At 36.0% G+C, this 14353-nt stretch overlaps 1 protein-coding gene and 1 non-coding gene across 3 annotated transcripts in view; both read left to right on the top strand.

Moving 5' to 3' along the window:
- LOC131959436 (zinc transporter ZIP11-like) overlaps positions 1 to 14353 on the top strand; it is a 234907-nt gene that overhangs the window by 37895 nt on the left and 182659 nt on the right. The gene's annotated exons all lie outside the window — the stretch shown is intronic.
- Positions 10606 to 10678, top strand: trnar-ccu (transfer RNA arginine (anticodon CCU)). Its single transcript has one exon. It is a non-coding gene; the product is annotated as a tRNA-Arg (tRNA).

Genomic DNA, 14353 nt, shown 5'->3' with positions numbered 1-14353 from the left:
CATTAAGTGAAAATACAGTGAAAGGGTCAAAGTTATGAGACCACACCGGTAAACGTCCTTTTTTATATCTATATAACTTTATTGACACTCCCTATGAAAGCCGGGCATTTCTGTTTAGATGCAACCTGGAGTGACATAATTCAGTCTTGTACCATGCACTGAATTTATGCCCAGGTTTAACAATTTTCAGTAAAACAACAGATCATTCTCTGTGGTTTGTTGCCTTTGGTTTGAATACAATCTTAACATAAATTTTAAAGCAGACTGCTGGTGTGGACACTGACTTAATTGGAGCACTGGTTTTTGAGGCCTACTGGTGCTAATTATAAAAGCAGCAGCCCGGTTTATAATTAAAAAGCCACTTTCCTATAACAACTATATTGTTCCTCACTTATTTTTTAATTGAAAACCAGAAGTTTCATCCAAGTACCATGGTCCACTGGTTCCACCCGTACTCATGCTTCCCAGAAAGTTGTACTTTTTTACTTGCTATACATGCTTTTGTATGTAACTACTCTCAACTTTGGCTAATACTTAGCCACAAAAGCTAGAGCATTATCACTGAGAAGCACTCTTGTGGGGATTATTTTTATCTTCCACACCAGCTCTCTTTATGTTCGCTTTCCATCTTCTATCAATAAAAGGTGCAACACTTAAATCCAGAGAACATCATGTACTTCTGTGCCAATTGAGTCAAGGTGGGGAGCTGCCGACATGTTAATTAGCTACAACCCAGAGCACACGGGATGAGCAGTTTGACACACTGCTATAACAGCTGCCAAGCCTCAATGTGTACAGAATGTAAATGCACAAACGTCACAGACGTGTGTTGTTGATGAACCAATTCAGTTCCAGGATTACCATTACTACTGTAAAGACATGGGATAAATATAACTATTGACAGTGATCTGAAATCAATGTTGGCATGAAGCCATTTCCACACACAGTATTACAAGAGGTAAATGTTATTTCTAAGACCTTGATAGCCAATCTTTAACCCTCTGGAGTCCATGAAACCACCTGCACATTACTTCTTTATGAGATGAAGAAATAAAAATGAAGCAACGTCGAGTTTTACCATCAGCTTCCCTCTAAAGTTCTGGCTTGAAACTCCATGCCAGATTTTTTTAATGATATTCAGCCAAGTAAAACTGGAGATATTGTCAAATATATTTAGTATAAAATATTGAACTAGATATTAACCTCATTTTACCTTTTATATGTTATATATGCAACCTGTATTCATATAATAAATCATATTATAAACATGATTTTCAAGATCAGATTTTATGTTTCCTTTGTTTCTTTTGGGTTCAAAATTTTGTAAGTCAAAGTTAAAAATTAATTATCAGGTCATATAGGTGAGGTTGCGCTGAAAAAACTGATACCAACATGGCATGGTAAAGATTTTTTAAGGGATTTTTTAACGGACATAATAGCCGAAGACTTCAGAGGGTTAAAGCAGTGGTTCTCAAATGGGGGATTTATATGTAGGAAAATATCAGTATAAGTTAATAAAATGAATATTTTATGCTTATTTTTGCTCACTGTTTTTACTACATTAGTTTCAATCACTACTTTTTAGTGATGAGAAATATTTGCAATAAATTTAGTCATGGATTACATTTAAAATAGTTTTTTTTTCAAATGTTTGAATTTTGTATGTGTTTATCAGTTCCAAAATTTAATAAATCAGACAGTGATGGCACAGCGCTCTGATTATAAGTCTTTTGACCATATGCAACAAATTAATTAAAGACTCAGTTGATAGTATTACTGATATTTTGGATTTCATTTGATTTTTCTCTGAATGAAACAAACGTTAAAGTCAGTAATGGCTAGCAACACTGCTCCAAGTATTTCTGGATTTTTTTAAATGTTTTTTTTTTTTTCAAATGTTTGAATTTTGTATGTGTTTATCAGTTCCAAAGTTCAATAAATAAAGACACTGATGACACAGCGCTCTGTTTTTAAGGCTTTTTTTTTTTTTCAACCAAAAATGCTTTGCCCTGGTTAGGGGGTACTTGGCTGAAAATATTTCACAGGGGGAAAATCACTGAAAAAAGGTTGAGAACCACTGTTATAAAGGATGGAATCATGGTTATTGCTTGCTATGCTTATTACTGAGGGTTGGCTGATGGATAATACCATAGATGTCTATGGCTGACAGTCACCAAGTCCAATAAATTCTTTGGAAGCCACTCATTCCTCTGAAAAAAAACTTGATGATAGAACTCCTACACTGTAAAAAATATTCTGTTTAATTTACGGTAAAATACCGGCAGCTGTGGTTGCCAGAACTTTACCGTAAAAAATACAGTGAGTGGGTTTTCTACTGTAAATTTAAATGTAAATATCAGCTAAATCTGTCATTTAGACTGAAAAATCACTTGCCATTTTATCCCTATTGTGTCTCTTTTTGGTAATTTTGTCTCTCATTTGATAATTTTACATATTTTTTTGGTCATTTTGTGTCTTTTTTTGATAATTTCATGTCTCTTTTGGTCTTTTTCTGTCTTTTTTTGGTAATTTTGTGTCTTTTTAGATAGTTTTGTGTCTCTTTTGGTCATTTTGTGTCTTTTTTGATGGTTTTGTGTCTCTTTTGGTCGTTTTCTGTCTCTTTTTTTGGTCGTTTTGTGACTCTTTTGGTCATTTTAGGTCCTTTGTTAGGTCCTTTGGTCTGCTATTATTTTTAGGGTAGTTATGTCCTTGTGACGTTATGGTATTTCTCCATTCATTTTAAATGAAAAATCTAATATTTTTTTTACAGCAAAACTGTGTTTTCTAAAGTTTATGACAGAAAAAAGTAAAAGTTTTGTGCTATTCTTTGATTTACGGTAATTAAAAGTGTCTACTACGGTGATATTACATTTTTAATTTCGCGCCCTATTTCTGATATAATTTGACAGTGTTTTACTGTAATTTCTACAAACATTTTTTACAGTGTACTCATCCTTATCGGTTGATATATCATGTTCTGTACAACTGATCTCAAATCAGCAGCCAATTGTCAATAGCCAAGCCCAAGGCCGAGACAATTCAAGTGAAAGACTACACTGCAAAAAACTTATATCTAACAATAGTATCTTAATTATATTGTTTTGAGTATAATTTACCTACTGACATAGCTTTATGTGCTAATTTAATGATTAGTATTGTTATTATGGGCTTATTTAATTATCTTATTGTTTAAAGACTTCTTTTTTGGATTGACATTGTGAGCTTTTTCATGCTTTTCAATCTATTTAACTGTTGAATATGGTGAGTTTTTACCTAAAATATTGGCTCCAGTTGAGAGTTCTAGTTGCATGTAGTTTGAATGATATTTTAAAAGCATTTTCTACCAGCAAAACGTGCTCGTTTCAAGCATTACTGGCTTATTTTAATGTTACTACAGTTGGGTTGTTCAAGCTACAATTGCTCAAAATAAGTATATTTGTATTTATTTAAAGCTATCATTGTTTTTTCCAGTGACTAGATATTTTTACTTATTTAAAGAATTCTTACAAAGAAAAATATACACTGAAAAAAGAAAATAGTTGAATTGTTTCATTTGGTAACACCTAAATGAATTAAGTTCTTTCAAATTAATTTAAAATCAATTGTGTAAATCTAACTTATTAAATTAATTTGAAAGAACTTAATTCATTTAGGTGATACCAAATGAAACAATTCAATTAAGTTGGTTCTTTTTTCAGTGTACTTACTGCACTGGCAGGTAATTGGACTTGTTTCGAGCATGTATTTGCTTAATTCTAGTTAATTATTTCTTATTTTTTGTCAGTTGGTTTTTGCAGTGTATATAAAAAAAACTGCCCCAACCTTGTTGCAGATGCTTATATTTCAACAAAAAAAGAGAAAAACATTTTTATATCCAAATCCTTAATCTATATCCACTTTGCTGCACTAATTTTCCAAACTATTGGAAGATTTAACAAGAAAATAATACATGTTTTACAAGAAAACAGTTTGTTTACACACCTTTAAAAAGTAGTTACAGAGAAGAAGAACAGAATGTTTGCAAAGTTCGCTTCCCTAATGTCTGTTTGTAATGCTGCGGCTCAGACTGTTCAACTGGTGTATTAGAGTGCACACTTGTGTGTGGGTGGAGGGGATTATGTTTCTCATTTTGAGCATTCGTTCCTCAACAAAGAGTCAAATGCAAGAAACAATGTGTAATGTTTTGCAAGAAGTGTATTGCAGAATTGCAAAAGAAAAACTGAAATTGTTTGTGCTTTCTATGTCTTTATTTTTTAGGCATGGTTACAGAACTTGAGGTTTTGATGCTTTTGTTTATGCATTTACTTTCAGCATGCAAACATTGATTTTATTTACTGAATCTCCTAGGCCTCTCAAGGCCCAGACTGAAAATGACTTTAAATCAAGCACCCTCTGAGGAACATGTCAGGCATTTGAATTCTTGCACCAAGGACAACAGGAAAAGGTTAATAACAACACGGTTCAAGTGGAAAGAGTTTTATGTTTCATCAAACAAATATGGCTGTAATATATACTGTACGGTTCAAAGCAGCAATAGGAAATTTCACATCTTGACAGTTTCAATTTCAATACCCAGAAATGCTATAAAAACATGACATCATTTAACCCCGTGCAGAACAGTCTACGCTGATCCGTGATACTAGAGGGCCACGAGTGCCAAGGAATCACTTTTTTCCGAACCAGGCTTTCTGTTGTTTTTTTTTGGCTATATTTCAAAAAGCTATTTTGTTAGGATTGGTAGGGATGCTGATATCCTTCTGAGGATTTCAAGGTAACCAAGAGCATTTTCAAACCCCGTCTTGTGGCAACTGTGGCTCAGGTGGTTGAGCGGTCATCAGGAAAGTGTCCTTGGGCGAGATACTGAACCCCAACCTGCATCCGATGCCGTGCCATTGGAGTGTGAGCGTGCATATAAATGTTTAACCTCCATCATGAGCAGGTGGTCCTTTGCATGATAGCTTCAGCAACAAGCGTATGAATGTGTGTGTGAATGGGTGGATGCTGACTAGCACTGTAAAAAGCATTTAGAGTGGTCTATACTAATGCATTTAGTTTGGTTGGTTGGTTTTACCCTTTGGTCCGGTATCATCCGTCAGGTGTTGAGAAACTGTTATTGCATTCGGGTGTGGACCAAATATTAAAATGTGTTCTGTTGAGCTTTTTAATGCACAAACACACAAAGTCAGCGAACATGAGAGCGTCGAGAGGCTTCAGTTTGTGGTGGAGTGAATACAAATTGAATATTACCGTATTTCCTCAATTTAAAGCTGGCCCCTATTAACCCATTGAAGCCTGGAAAGCGTATACGTCGTTTTGTAGTATTTGTATAAGCTCTCAAATACTTTTTTTATTTAATTTCTATCTGCTACAGAGGCTGAAAAATCTATTATTTAGTAGAAGCGTTGACACTTCTGTTGAATTTCCAGAAAAACTTCAGGTTTTAGGGGCTTATTTTAAAATCGCCCAGAGGTTTTACAGGCGTTTCAGGCGTCAATGGGTTAATGACCAGCCTCATTTAGTAACCGGGTGTAAAAACAATTTTTCGTAAATAAAAGCGGGCCTCTTTTACAAGTGTCTTACCGGTGTTATGTCAAAGTCTCCCGCTGTCCTAGTCATTCTCTGTTTTTTTTTTTTTTTAATTCTCCGTTTACGCACGTTCTTCTGGGCTTTTTAGTAGTTTAGACATTTTTAAATCCTGCTTAAAATGAACATTCAGTGTGCTGTTCATTGTTTGTTTACATCCAGAGTACTTCCAATATGGCCGACATCCTGGTAACTGGCTACAATGCGCTGTGTAAAACCCTCTAAAAAGTGCCGGTCAGAGCTGCTCTGTTTTTGTTTTTTTAATAAAAGCCTCCTTCAAATAATAGCCTGCCCCTATTATTAGCCGGGTCCCAAACTAATTTTTTATTAATAGAAGCCCCGGCTACTATTTGAGGAAATACGGTACTCAATTCGATGTCAACTTGGCCTGTTACAGTAAGTAAAGTGTAATAAAACCCAATAACCATCAACATTAAAAGCCAGTCATTTATCAATATGCCCAAAATGTAAATAAGACCGAATGTACGGTGGCCTTGAGAGCTCAGAGTGCTGCAACTTAATAAAACACAGCAAATACACAAAACACAAGCAAACTGAGAAAACATCTTCATCAATTTGAAAACACAAGTGCAGCATTTAGAAAACATGCTGCAAAGACCATAACACAACAGAAGTGTTTCCAGAGGACACTTAAAAGTGATGCACACGTCTGGACATGTTTGTGATATTATCATGTTATTTCAAGATAATAATTATTTCACATTATATCATTATAACGATCATATTGTGCTAACGTTAGCGGCCAATCATATCGTGCTAACGTTCGCGGCCGATCATATCGTGCTAATTTTAGCGGCCGATCATATCGTGCTAATGTTAGCGGCCGATCATATCGTGCTAATGTTAGCGGCCGATCATATCGTGCTAATGTTAGCGGCCGATCATATCGTGCTAACGTTAGCGGCCGATCATATCGTGGTAACGTTAACGGCCGATCATATCGTGCTAACATTAGCGGCCGATCATATTGTGCTAACGTTAGCGGCCGATCATAGCATGCTAACGTTAGCGGGCTAGCAAGACCAAGAAAACTCTGTGCCGTTGAGAGAGACCAACCGTACGAATGTGTTATTGAGCTAATTATTTTTTACATAAAGTCTATTCAATTGGAAAATATACAAAAAAAATCTATTTTATGTCCAAGGTTTTGGTTTTTATAAATAAAAACTCTGAATTGAATGCATTCTGTTTCAAAATTGTGTATGACCAAGCGCAAAACAAAATTTCTGAGCGTGTTGAACATTGAAGATTGAACACGTATTAACTTGTCATATTGCACTGTAATCTGTTTTTTATGTCCTGCATACGAAAAACATGCTACTGTACACAATTGATGTTACTTTTAATCTATTCCTGTACAAAAAATGTAATTAACTCAAATTAAAATAGTACATCATAGTAAGGTATTGACAGCAAAACAATACAAAAACTCCATATGCTGAACAAATACTGTACTCAAGTCCATCCCTAGTAGTGATGCATTTTGGTACGCTTTCATTTTTCTGTATGAAAAGAAACTGGACCAAGGTTAATATGATCCAACTTTAAAAACTCATCAACTAATTCAGACCAGAGCATATTAACTAAAGGTGTGAAAATGCCCTAAATCTTATTAATATCAACTGAGACACAATAAAGTTCAATCTCTCTACTTTTTCTGTGAATATATTATATATTATATATATATCCACATCCTTTCTATTTCTTGAGCCGTTCCACTGTAAGCAAAGTACTTTTGTTCTGTCTTTCTTCATTTGCATTTGCAGCAGCCATACCCCTGGTCTATTTCACAATCTCTAGTCTCACTCATTAATTCAACCTCGTCTCAAGGCTATTGAAACACCTGTCTACCACTGGTGCCAGCACCCAATTACTGCTTTGTTATCACACTCAGGGCCAAATACTAACCCTTTTGCAGCTACTTTTTCATGACGATATATGCAACATTGTATCCAGAAATATCCCTGTTATCATATGAACATGTGAACAGAGCTGGAATTATAATGCATATGCATGCATTCGGATATTTATGGGAGGATGGTGCAAAATTTGCATTTGGAAATGAATGTAGTTTATCATTTTTATTTTTTTTTACCTTCAGCTTCAGCTTGTCTGCGACTGAAATGGCCAGAGTGAACTATGTTAAGCTTTTAATAGCTTTGGAAATTAGATTTGCAGACACTTGCACAGTTAGCTCCCGCCATAAATAATGTGAGACAGCACACACAGCAAAACACAGGATCCTCCTCGGGCCTTAATTATTGTTGAACTGTACATCTACAAAACATACAATGGGGATCAGAGAAAAATCACAGAAGAAGAATCTCATTATTATTTTAGAGGAACTAGCAGTGACTCCTCCTGTGTAGTCCAGTCTGAGGAGCAGCTTGTGTGGCTGTATATCCTCTGTTCTGTTCTGTTCATGAATAAATAACCACGCTTTCACAGAAATAGATAATAAAAAAATAAACAAACCAAAACAATTCTCCAGAACAACTTGCTACTTTGTCTTCACATTGAACTTTGTACCAAGGTTATTATAATTAACGAAAACTAACAAAATAACTAAAACTAGAATTGAAAAAACATTTTCGTTAACTGAAATAAAAATTAATTAATTTAAAAAATGATGACTAAATGAAACTGTGTTTTGTGGTTACAAAACTGACTAAAATTAACTAAAATTATAGTGAAAATGTCCTTCGTTTTGGTCTTTGTCAACTTTTTCATACGTAAACCTTTTTGGTTGATATGAAATCTATTTCATCTATCTGGTTTCATGACTTAATAAACTTATTGGGGCTGAGATGGATCAGACAAAGGAAATAAAGGGAACATTTATTGTGACTTTTTTGAATCTCATTACAAAAAACCTAAAACTAACACTAAAACTATTAAAAACTAAATTAAAACTAAGCATTTTCCAAAAAATCAAAACTAATTAATACAAGCAAACTCCCTCTAAAAACGAATTAAAACTAACTGTCTTTGGAAACAACAAATCACAACGAAATTAAAACTGAAACTAATGGATAATCCAAAACTATTATAACCTTGCTTTGTACACAATAAATGCCAGCACAGACACACCCAAGTGTAGGTGAGGATGGGGCTCTTAAACTAAGTGCTTAAAGCAGGGGTCTCAAACTCAAATTACCTGGGGGCCGCTGGAGGCAGTATCAGAATGACCAAAAAAAGACACAGAATAACAGAAAAGGACTCAAAATGACTGAAAAAACACAAAATTACTTAAAAAAGACACAAAATGACCAGAAAATATACAGAACTAGAAAATTTCCTCTGGGGAGATTTTGAAAGGGCCACGGGGGCTACTGCCGGTGTGTGTACACTATGATGAGATTCTTCAGAGATTTCAAACTATGCCCTTTAACCTCAAAATGGCCTCGAACAGAAAGCATTTTTGGCAAAACCATAATACCTATCATTGATCCGACTTCACTTTGAGCGTCCCGAGTTCTTCCTGAACTGTCTACATATGTTTTTTTTTAAGAAAAATTAAAAAATAGCTTTGTTAGAGCGATCTAAAAAACTGCTCCATCTTCCTTTTTTCCGAAATCTCCCTGCATTTTTAATATGGGAGCCAATGAGGCTGTTAGTGGTGTTGGTGGCGCATCTGGGCGTCCTACGCCCAAACTATAACTCTGACAGCTTTACCAGAGGATTGTGAGTGAGAAGACAAATTTTCCTACGTTTCTATGTATAAATTATTTCTGTAGAGTGGAATTTGCGGCCTGGAGCACAGTTTTCAAATTTATATTTTGACAATTTTTTCTCTCCCTCTACACTCTGGCGATGATGTCACACACTCTGACACGAACATTCCGTGCAATACACACCCATTGCCCAGTGCTTGGTGCGATTGCCCCGAGGCCCTAATTACTGAAAAGACACAAAATGACAGAAAAAAACTAAATTACTGAAAGAACAAACAAAATGACCAAAAACACATAAACACATAATTACCAAAAAAGATACAGAATTATTAAAAAAGACACGAAATTACCAAAAAAAAGTAATTAAAGGGACCTTCCACACACAACACGGTAAAGTGCCATTCATATAAAACTCACATTAAAATTTCATATCAAGGTCGGGGCCACAAAATATCGTCACGAGGGCCACAATTGGCCCGCGGTCCACAAGTTTTAGACCCATGACTTAAAGAGTAACGATTCTAATAAATATGATGGTACACACCCTGAAGGAACTGGCTCCATTCCTGTTCACACTGTACACAGCGGACTTCAAATACAACTCTGAGTCCTGCCACATCCAGAAGTACTCAGACGACACTGCTATTGTGGCGTGTATCTGTGTATCTGTGGCGTGAATGTGAATATAGGGATCTGATAAAAGCCTTCAGTGACTGGAGTCACAAGAACTATCTCCTACTGAACACCTCAAAGACTAAGGACATGATCAGAGATTTCTGCAGGTTCAGGCCCCCCTTCAGCCAGTGAATACCTGTGGGGTGGACATGGAGGTGGTGCCAAGTTCTAAGTATCAGGCCGTCCTGAAATACCAGATCACCTGCTACACAAAACCTTTATGGACCAAAAAAACAGCAGTGGACGGCTCCTCTCTCTCTGTTGCAGGACGGCCATCAGATAAGAAAATTAGATTTGATCTTTAAGGCAGACTGTCTACAAGTGACTGAAATGAATGTGTGTTCGGAGTTAGTTAGTTTGGCAAATTTAGGAGGAGTGATCAATATACTTATTTTCTCAAGAAGGAACAAAGAGATTATCTTCCAAGTGATGAGGGCTACTAGATCAATGTCTCTTCTCTCCATTCTGCTACAAACCATGGCCTGGGATGTTTCTATAGTAACAACATCCTCTGCTATTGGTGGCTGTTACTGCTGTGGCATCAGGGGCCATTGTTATGTTATTTGAAACCACACATTGTGCTTTCTGTGTTGTTGCTTTATAGTCAAACTGTCTGTATGTGCACGGAAAGGTTGAGCATTTGGTATGTCAAGCCCCAGTGGCCTAATGGATAAGGCACTGGCCTCCTAAGCCAGGGATTGTGGGTTCGAGTCCCATCTGGGGTGATTGACAGCAGAGTGGCGCAGCGGAAGCGTGCTGGGCCCATAACCCAGAGGTCGATGGATCGAAACCATCCTCTGCTAGCAGCCTTTTACTGGTAGCTGGATGGGAATCTGAATATAGGAATCTGATAAAAGCCTTCAGTGACTGGAGTCACAAGAACTATCTCCTACTGAACACCTCAAAGACTAAGGAAATGATCAGAGATTTCCTCAGGTTCAAGCCCCCCTTCAGCCAGTGAATACCTGTGGGGTGGACATGGAGGTGTTGCTCTCAGTATCTAGGTGTATCCCTGGATAATAAGTTGGACTGGTCCCTAAACACAGACGCTCTCTACAAAAAGGGGCGGAGCCTCCTCTTTTTCTTCTTGAAGCTCAGATCTCTGGACATGTGTAGTAAGATGCTGCAGATGTTTTATCAGTCTGTGGTGGTAGTGTGTTGTTTTATGCTGCAGTCTCTCTCCTATTATTATTATTATTATTATTATTATTATTCTCTCCTACAGCCATCAGGCTGTCTCATTCTAACAGAGATTCTACCAGACTAACTGAATCTACCCTCGGGGATAAATAAAGTCATTTTGATTGATTTCATTTTGAGAGTGCAACTGAAGGTGAACACTACAGCTGTTACATCAATGAATCAAAATCATAAGACAATTTGTTCAAACTAATGAAATCTTAGGAATACACTTGTTTTTCTAGGTTATGCACTAATTTGATGAAAGAATGAATAGGGTAACAGACATGCCTTTATTGTTAATGTTTTTAAGCCTTTTTTTTTTTCAACCAAAAATGCTTTGCCCTGGTTAGGGGGTACTTGGCTGAAAAAATATTTCACAGGGGGAACACCACTGAAAAAAGGTTGAAAACCACTGGTCTAGCCTATATTGTTCACTTTTTGTTTGGTAGATGCCCTACATTAGATTAGAGACATTTCGCAAAACTCAAAATCCGTGGAATAGCCACGGATTCGCTCAAATTTCCGTGAAACTGACACGGATTTCGCTACAATGCAAGTTAATGACATAGTCATATCCCGTGGCTATTCCAACATACGAAGTGATTATGTACATTCACTGAGTGAATATTCAGAAAATAAAACATTCTCGCTACAAATGTGATCAAAGTCCATTTTTATGCAGAAACTAAGTCAAAATATTGATTTTTCACTAAAAATGAGAGAACTGTCTGCCATGTTTTTTGTTCTGACCGCTGGGACCTTGAAAGTCACGTGACTTGGAACAAACCAATAGCCACGGGATATGACTGTCATTAACTTGCATTGTAGCGAAATCCATGTCAGTTCCACGGAAATTTGAGCAATTCCGTGGCTATTCCACGGATTTTGAGTTAAGCGAAATCCGTGGCTATTTCACGGATTTCTGTGAGACCAGGTTGATTAGAGATTAACCTGTGAGAGTTAATATGAAGTAATCCTTGTGAATGCCTAAAAGAAACACAAAGGAAGTTAGGGTTTTGCTGAGTGATGGCGAAATGTTTCAGCTTCTGTAGCTTAATCTTAAATTATGTGTATGCTAGCTAACTGCAATGTTAGCTAGCACAAATCAGATTTTTAGCTTGATGTATTTTTCCTTTGACAGCCTTGATATTTTGAATTTATTTGGAATCTCAATCTAATCACACTGATAACTGGAGCTTGCTAGCAAACTGCATGCTAAAGTTAATAGCTGCAGTTGGGCAAGTCAACCCTCTGGAGTCCATGAAAGCACCTTCACATTACTTCTTCATGACGTGAGACCATAAAAATGAAGCAACATTGAGTCTCTCCATCAGCTTCCCTCTAAAGTTGTGGCTTGAAACTCCATGCCAGATTTTTTTTTGATGATATTCGGCCAAGTAAAACTGGAGATAATGTCAAATATATTAGTATAAAATATTGAACTATATATTATCCTCATTTTACCTGTTATATGTTATATATGCAACCTGTATTCATATTTGCAACACTTAAAATTCTGTGTTTTGAAACATAATTTTCAAGATCAGATTTTATGTTTCTTTAGTTTCTTTTGGGTTCAACATTTTTATCAAGTAAGTCAAATTTAAAAAATTAACTATCAGGTCATATAGGTAAGGTAATGCTGAAAAAATGATACCAACATGGCATGGTAAAGATTTTTTAACATATTTTTTAACAGACATAATAGCCGAAGATTTCAGAGGGTTAAGTAACGTTACTTGTTACAGTGAAAGTAAATCGTTATATAGAGCAACTACATTAAGGAAACTTGGTTGACAGCCCCAAATGCTTGTGAGTGGTAGCCAATTACTTTCCATTTACAAATATTTCAGCAAAAATGATTTGAATTACGTATTTTTGTTGTTATTGTTGAATTATAACAATAGAAGTGCCAACAGGATCTTTTCCAATATTATTCAACATGATCTCACAGGAATCCGTGAAATAGCCACGGATTCGCTTAACTCAAAATCCGTGGAATAGCCACGGAATCACTCAAATTTCCGTGAAACTGACACGGATTTGGCTACAATGCAAGTTAATGACAGTCATATCCCGTGGCTATTCCAACATACAAAGTGATTATGTACATTCACTGAGTGAAGATTTAGAAAATAAAACATATATTTCTTGCTAGAAATGTGATCAAAATCCATTTTTATGCAGAAACTAAGTCAAAATATTGATTTTTTCACAAAAAATGAGAGAACTGTCCGCCATGTTTTTTGTTCTGACCGCTGGGACCTTGAAAGTCACGTGACTTGGAACAAACCAATAGGAACAAATATCCATGGAATAGCCACGGGATATGACTGTCATTAACTTGCATTGTAGCGAAATCCATGTCAGTTTCACGGAAATTTGAGCGATTCCGTGGCTATTCCACGGATTTTGAGTTAAGCGAAATCCGTGGCTATTTCACGGATTTCTGTGAGACCAGGTTGGGTTTATTCCTCTGTGCAACAACCACAATAAATCTTTTTTTTATTTTAATTACCTACGTCCTGCAAGACAAACGTCACATGGTTGTAGCTTAATTAGCTGCTCTCGACAGAATCTAAAAATGCACTCACCATTAAGGACTCTCTTCATGTGTGTCCTGAGCGTACAATCCTTGAGAGCAATCATCCAGATGCATGTCGAAGCATAATCAATCCTGTACCCAGTGATTACCCTGCTGAGTTCGGAGGTTTCCATGTGAGCAATATCAGTCAGTATTAGAAACCAGCAGGAAGGTTTCATAACTATATCGTTTTACATACTGTGGCCTGTACATGTGATGCACATAGTCCCTGTTTTATAACAAGGTATGTCTTTGTTCTAAACCTCAACTCAACTCTCAACAAGCAAACAAGAACAATGAAATAAATAAAACAGGAAATAAGCACTAAAATAAATAGTTTACAGTTTTATGTCCAAAATCAAATGTCTTAAAGAGAACAGTTATTTATCGTGCTATCAGTTATTGGGATAATTGCCTACTGAATATACGTGAACTGAATAGTAAAGTATCTTTTAATTACTACTTGAGAATGCACTATTTAAATTTGTGAGTAGTGAATTAACATATTTACTGTATGAAAGTGAAAATTAATGTAATAGATATGAATGTAATAACTTATTGGGAATGATTTCTGATGACGTATATAATAATGTCTACAATGTTTAATTGTAAAGTGATTTTTGTTTTGTCTTGT

This window comes from Centropristis striata, chromosome 21 (genome assembly GCF_030273125.1).
Source record: "Centropristis striata isolate RG_2023a ecotype Rhode Island chromosome 21, C.striata_1.0, whole genome shotgun sequence".
In the NCBI taxonomy this organism is placed as follows: Eukaryota; Metazoa; Chordata; class Actinopteri; order Perciformes; family Serranidae; genus Centropristis; species Centropristis striata.
Note: the sequence above shows the minus strand (reverse complement) of the source record. Positions and strands in the feature narration are given on the sequence as shown.